This window comes from Lygodium microphyllum, chromosome 9, assembly GCF_053477565.2.
Source record: "Lygodium microphyllum isolate KBCC chromosome 9, Lygodium_microphyllum_v1.1.10, whole genome shotgun sequence".
In the NCBI taxonomy this organism is placed as follows: Eukaryota; Viridiplantae; Streptophyta; class Polypodiopsida; order Schizaeales; family Lygodiaceae; genus Lygodium; species Lygodium microphyllum.
Window position 1 is genome coordinate 156,339,686 of NC_141143.1, and position 8,053 is coordinate 156,347,738.

Here is an 8,053-nt window from a genome sequence, read left to right on the forward strand (position 1 = left end):
TGAAAGCAACACTGGTCCTCTTACCAGAACACCGCGAACTTGGCTTGCTTTCTTGAGATCCTTACCACGAACAAGGCTCTGATACCATGTCAAGATTGTGGGAGAGAAGGAAGGAGTCTCACTTGTAGCTTTCTTGCTTGCACAATGGGAGAATAAACACAAAGATGGAGGCTGAAAACAGTTTTCCTCTTCTTAGTTGTGTAAGCAAAAAAGAACTCAAGTACATAGAAATAGAAGAACCCTATATATGGGTCTCAAACCAAACTCAACTAACTAAGGTGGCATACTAACTGAGCCACGAACTAGAGTAGATAAGGATAGATGTCATATAGCTATTATTCATCCCTAGTGTATCACGAGTGGAGCTCGATATCTCAACAAGAGTACCCTATGAAGTAGGTGCACCCCTAAGAGTAGCACTTGCACCTTGACATAGCTTGGCATACATATGAAGTTCTATGCAAAGGTCTCCATAAAAAAAGCGATCCACTTCATTCTCAAATAATTCAAGCACACCCATCTCCTCTACTTATTACAACAAATTTCTTGAGATTATCTTCTCCACTTGTTACAAGGCCTCCTCATCCCCTACTTCTTGCTGACCTTCGTCCTCTACTTGTTCCACGCCCTCATTTCCATGCTTGGAACATTCCTTCCCTCATACACTCAAGCTATTCGAGGTGTTATAGGGACAACATACAACCAATGAGATTGTCTTGGCTAGGGTAGAATATCCCTACTATGGGACAATTGAGAAACAATCATCTTTCTAACCTTTGAAGCTATTTTGAAAAAAAGAATTATCACGTGCTCACAATGTTGCAAAGAAAAATGTGTCTTACAAATCATTACAGTTCTTTTCAAAATCTACATCCAAGAATGCAAATGACCCTCATCGAGGAGTGGCCCCCACTCCTTCCAAAACAACTTTGAGCATATCAAATATGATCATGGAAAACCTATGATAATCCACGAAAACCATACTTTGCAAGGTGCCAAAGTAGTTAGTATCTCTCATTGGCAAAGACAATGGTGATGAAAGAGCACACTTACCTTGGGCTACATCCCTTAGAGAACTCCCACTCCTCTTTTGTGAGCACCTCACTTTCATATGGTACTTTTGTTAATGCTTCATGAAACCATATTAAAGACACAAATCATGCCAGTTTCTCTAGGCCCTCAAGGTATCCGACATGTCATTGATGCGTTTTATGTTGGAGTTCTGACCTTGCTGCCTCTTGTTCAATTCTGGCAACCTCGCATCTAGAAAGAACCTTCTTCATGGATGCATGATGCAAAATGTAAAATTATTTACATTTTTCCCCATGATTTCATCCATCCTCTTTTCTATACCATTTCTAATTGCCACATCCCCACATAGTTGATCATCTTCCTTAAGATTCCATGGCATAAGCCGCTTGGAAAATGTGTACAATACTCTAACGCTATTTTTGCAATACTTGCCTTGCATGATCACGAGACTTAGGCATTGAAATTCTAGTAGGCAATATGTGGCAACTCAATGTTTTGAAAACTCCAAAAGTATTAGAAAACATTACTATACATTATCTAGTATTCTTCCAAAGTAGCAAGGTAAATGTTTTGTGTACCTAAATAGCTCTGTTACACTTGCACCACTCCATTTATACTTTGCATGAATACTCAAGAGTGCAACAAGTGTCTTTAAAAGAGACACTCAATACCTATCATGTAATGGTATGGAGAACCTCTCTTTCAATAAGTTTGAAGATAAATCATCCATGGGTAACAATGCCTCGATGGACTACTTGGTTGCTCCTTGTATGGTACATCAACAAACTCTTCTCACTAGACTTAGTAGATCTATTGGTTGCAGTGTATTATCATCATCCTACATAAATTTATAAAGATAAACAATACATTGGAAGAATGAAATTATTATGCACATTGAAAGCAATGACTATCTTTGATGTTCATTGCATGCAAGACATAAACTTTACTCACTACTAGTGTGTAGTCTATGATTGCTTTATCAATAATTTCTAGTTGAAATCCTTGTAGCATCGCACATGCTCTATGGACAAATGATGCTTTTAATGAATCACTCACTTACATTGAGTGGATGGACATGGGACATGATATGTCTCTCATTCCCCAATATGTTAGTCTTCATTGCTACCTATTTTTGCTAAATTGCAGGTAAGGTCAAAAGTTTCATTACTCTTTCTCTCTCTCTCTCTCTCTCTCTCTCAAAATCATTTTTTAATAAAATGTAATTTTAAATCACTTTACTTTTTAAAATAAAGATAATAGTTTGAAATTGTTTATTTTTCTATCTCTTATACACACTTAAAATTTATAAATTAGCACAATTTTACACTTGTGAATTTTCGTCATAAATATATATATATATATATATATATATATATATATATATATATATCTCTCTCTCTCTCTCTCTCTCTCTCTCTCTCTCTCTCTCTCTCTCTCTCTCAATGTACAAAAATCAGTGTTTTTGTGGCCTAGTGTATCACTCATTAGAGATGCTTTTTATGGCATTGCCATAATCATAATTAATTAGCAACTCTAATATCGCTGTCAAATGAAAGTGGGGCTAGTTGACCATCAATATGCCCACGTGTTCACACACACAGAGGGAGGGAGAGAGAGGGAGGGGGAGAGAGAGAGAGAGAGAGAGAGAGAGAGAGAGAGAGAGAGAGAGAGAGAGAGAGAGAGAGAGAGAGAGAGAGAGGGGGAGGGAGGGGGAGGGAGGGAGGGAGAGAGAGAGAGAGAGAGAGAGAGAGAGAGAGAGAGAGAGAGAGAGAGAGAGAGAGAGAGAGAGAGAGAGAGAGAGAGAGAGGTTGTTCATGCTTTGAGTGGCTCTGTGCCTCCCATGATAGGAAAGGATGTTATTGAAGTCCTACTTGAAGTGGAATGAAAAGTAATTAATTCATACATCTCAAGTCATACAATGAAATGGAAATGGAAGTAATTTATATTTTCTTAATAGATGTACACCAAATGTTTTCTTCTTCTCTTTGCTAATAGGTTGGCAACCACTACTTGTTCAAAAAATTTAGGTTTATTCAAAAAAATGTGCAAAATTATTCGTGTCACATGCATATAACAAAATTTCCACAATAAAGGAAACAATACTATCTTTTACACTTAAAATTGTTTGCAATCCTTTGTCATATTCCAACACTTATACTTGACCCTTTTACAAAATGTTTATTGACATGTGGCAACCATGAAATCATTAACTTGATGCAATGGCATACATGTCCAAAACTTGCGATGAAGTTATTGCAACAGGTGGTGAATAGTGTGGATGGTGTCGTACCGCTACATGGACACTATGCGAAAAACCTTGGAGTGCATCATCATCCGACTTTCTTATTGATCTAAAGAGTCAATGCCATATTAGTCATTAGTATGGATGGTTCGAAAATGCAGGATCTTTGGATAATTTTAGCCTATTTTTTATATTTTGGATATTATTTATTGTAAATATCCAAAAAAGGTGTAGAAAACTTCTAGAATAGATTGACATGCAAAAACAAGTTGCTTTTTAGCTAGTTTTGGAAAAGCTCATAAAGAAAAAAGAACTTGCGAAATCGCACAACATGATATCGCAATTAATAGGCAGCAAACATCAAGAAGGAGTGATTTGGGAGAATTCTAAGCAGGTGTCCTGTGGTTTTACCCCCCGTTTAGAGCCAACAAAGCCATCAGATTTGCGATCGGAGCATTAGAGAAGAAGTTAATGTTTGGTGCACGTTGTTTGGTCTACTAGGAGCTCCAGGAGATCTAATGCTTGGAGATTGCTTCCAAGTAGTCCCACACAAGGATTTTGTTTATCTTCTCAAGTTCTATCAATACATAGGGCTTTGATTCATTGTGCTTTGTCTTTATCTTTGTGTACATCTTGTCTATTCTTTTTCTTCTATTCTATCTCCTATTCTCTACTTCCTTCTCTCTCTCATCCCCAAGTGGGATACGACCTTTCAACTAAAACCCCTCCGACAATGGGTGATGCAGATTGCTATAATCTCTTTATTCAAAGGTCTGGATATCACTTGGGAGCATCAATGTAGTCACCCCTTTGCAAACTTTGCCACGTACAACTACTAACATGTACTTGTAGTTTGTCTCCAAGAAAGTGAAATCTAAGTCTAAACATCTAGGTAAAAATCTAGTTGTAACTTGCTTCTCTATGAACCAACATACTTAGTCTAATAGAAGATTAGATGTGTAGATGCAAGACACTTCTAAGTGAGTTGGCATATGCAATCTAATAAAGCATTATCTCAAAACATATCAAATACACCTTTAATGGAAGGATTATCTTATATGCACACTTGGACATGATTTTATAATTATCAATTAGTGATGCATCAGTGCACTAATCCAAGATTGATAAGAAAATCCTCTAAACAAAGAATATCAACTATGGCTCCAAAGAAAGAGTGAGTACTATCAATGGGGAAGAAAATTCTATTTTCAAAGGTTGCCTAATTGGCACAAATACTTGTTGTACTAACCATACATTCATTAACATAAGTATGAACATAACATAGAACTATAGATGTGTCATGTCTATCTAAGGTTCAAGAAAACATACTTTTAAGGTCCTAGCAAACATTGTAAATTGCATATGTGTCATGTCTATCTAAGGTACATTCACATGTGTGCACATCTATGTACATGCACATTTGTATATGTGTCTCCAAGAAAGTAAAATCTTAGATGTTCAAGCTTAGATATCGCTTTCTTAGAGCTACCATGTGCTCGTAGTTTATCTAAGTGGATGCAATTGTAGTTGATAAGTATCAAAGCAGGTTTGTCATGCACATGTAGCCACAATTGCATCACCTTCCAACTCCACATTCATCACCTTGCAAGCCTATCATGTGCACTTTCGTATTTAGCACTCTGCGGCTTACCACATGCACCACCTAACATGTACATGAAGCAACTACATGCCTTGCTACTAGAGGAAGATGTAGGAGAAGCAATAGCCATGAGTTGGTAACAATGCATAGGCAATGTGGTACGGAGTTGAAGGTTAAAGTGAGCATCTCTCTCTCTCTCTCTCTCTCTCTCTCTATATATATATATATATATATATATCCATTGAAAGGTGAAGTGGAGGTGGAAGCACAAGTGAAAGCAAGAAGAAAGCGATAGCTATGGAGGTTCAAGCAAGAAGAGAGAGACTAGCTTGTGGGAATTTCAATAGTCGGCATGCGTAACTTGTTTTTCCTTATTCTATTGCCACTAGCAGAATAAAGAATATAGTGATAGTGATGGACACCTACCACTTGTAATGTACAAGTGTATAGATATAGTGTATAAGTAAATGTAGGTAGCTAGGCATCCTTTAACCCCCAACAACCTTCCACTTAAAGGTGAATGTGCCTAAGTGTGGATAAAACAAGAAAATAATGACAATGTACAAAGTGTATATAGGATTGCAACATGACAAGGGAGAGACATTATCTCATCCTATGCCCATTATCTTCCTAAGTAAGGCATAACATTCCATTGGGAGGCTATTAGTGAGTAGATTTATAGGATTCATATCTATAGAGATATTGACCAGCTCAATGGACTTGTCTTCTACCACCTGTCTAGTGAAGTGATAGCGCACCTCAATGTGCATTGTCTTCGCATGGAAGACTAGATTACAAGCCAACTGAATGGCACTCATTAAATTTGAATGTGGTGTGTAGGAGTCATAGTCATAGCAATATTTGCAACCACATGGCCTAACCATAGGGCCTCCTTGTAAGCCTTTGTGGCTACAATGTGTTTAGCCTCGGTAGCAAACAAGGCCATGCATTTTTGCACCTTGGCCATCCAAGAGATAGCACATCTAGCAAAGGTAAAGACATAACTAGAGGTGGACTTCCTACTATCTATACTTTGAGTTAGTGTAATCCACGACTCTTGTGTCTCGGCTACTATAACAAATGCACATATACGTAGTACCTAGGTATCTCATGATACCCTTCACGACATCCCAATGTCACTTACCAAGGGTGTAGGCGTAGACATATAACATGCCACAACTCCAACTGATATGCTATGTCAAGTCAAGTGACTATCATGGCATAAATCAAACTGCCCATTGCGGATGCATATGGGACCTTGGCCATCTTGATCTTATAATTAGCTGACTGGAGACAATTTTCCTAACCAACAACTAATAAGCTTACCATTATACATATGGAATCGCTTTAGTACTTTGTGAATGTGCTCCTTTTGGGACAAATAAAGAAGTTCCTTAAAGCAATTATGCATGCCACATATGTGTGAGGCCTGTCCCATGTCCTTCAGCACCAAGATAATAAGACTACCATGATGAGCCTTTTTCTATATAGACATGGATCTATATCACTGTAGGAATATCCTTGTGAATGCATGAAGCATCAAACTTATGGTACCATTCCCTAGGTGCTTTCTTAAGCCTACAAAGACTCTTCTTCAATTTGCACACCAGATAGTCCATACCTTTTTTCACAAAGACCTTAGGCTACTGCTTATAAATATCATTGTGGATGTCCCCATGAAAAAAGGCCATCTTAACATCCATCCAAGAATATTCCAGTCCAATTGAGCAACCAAGGCTAATATCAAGCATAGGGTAGTTATATTGACCACATGGACGAATATCTCATTAAATCAACTCCCCTTTCCCACTTAAAACTTTTAATAACTAATCTATCTTTATATATGGGCTTGGAGCAACTAAGGGTACTCTTCAACTTGTATACCCACTTGCATGCAATGCACACTTTCCATCAGGCAAGGAAACTAAGTCTCATGTACAATTTTTCTGTAGCAAATCAAACTCAAATTGTATGGCCCTCTCCCAATAATAATAATCATAGCATCTCAAGACTAGTTTGGGGCATGTACAGTCTATTCTCTCTATCCAACATCATGATCCTGCACAACAACCAAGGATCTTTGGCTACTACATCATTAGCAACAACATCACGCTGTCTCATAGGGACTGGCTATACATTGACAGGAGGCTCCTTCTTAAAGATCACCCTACATACCTCAATCCTATGCTTTTGTCTCATATGTATCGTTTTCTCATTAAGTATAACATCATACCTATAGATAACCTTTCAAGCCTATAGATCCCAAAGGCGATATCCCATCTCATGTACATCGCCATATCTAATAAAGATGCATTTGAGGGACTTAGGATCGAACTTATTGCGCTTGTCTTTGGGATATGGTAGATAGGCTCACATCTAAAGACTCACAAGTATGCATATGATGGAGATTTACCAAAACATACCTCCTCTACAACTCTATCTCCAAGAGCTATGCATGGGGATCTATTAATGAGATGTATAATAATAGTAACTACCGCAACCTATAAATGTTGCAGTAAGGCTATCTAACTAAGCATACTATAGATTCTTTCTTAAATAGTCCTATTTATGCACTCTACAAAACCATTATAGGGTGGAGTGTATGGGACAGTCTATCCACACTTAATACCCCTCTCATCACAAAGCTACTTGAAATCCTTAGTGGCATATTTACCCCCATTATCGAATCATAGGCATTTTAGTCTATATCTAGACTAGTTCCCAATTATAGCAAGAAAGCATTGAAGCATAGGCAAAATGTTTAGTTTGTGCTTAATAGGATAGGCTTAACCCTTATATGAATAATCATCTATGACTATAACAAAGTACTTTGCACCACCCAATGACTGACAAGGCATGGGGCCACAAACATTTGAATGCACAAAAGCCAAAGAATATAACAAAGTACTTTGTACCACCCATTGACTAACAAGGAATGGGGCCACAAACATCTGAATACACAAGAGCCAAAGGCTCACCCATGTGCATAGAGCCAGACTTTTTATGAGAGCTACATATCTGCTTGCCATAAAGATAATGATTGCATGAGTAATCAAGAAGCAAAAAATACTACAAAAAATGGGCAAGTACTTTCATTCCTTTCAAAGGCATGTGCCCAAGGCGACGATGCCATAAAGATATTAAAAGATTGATCACAACCAAACATAGTCAAGAAACGT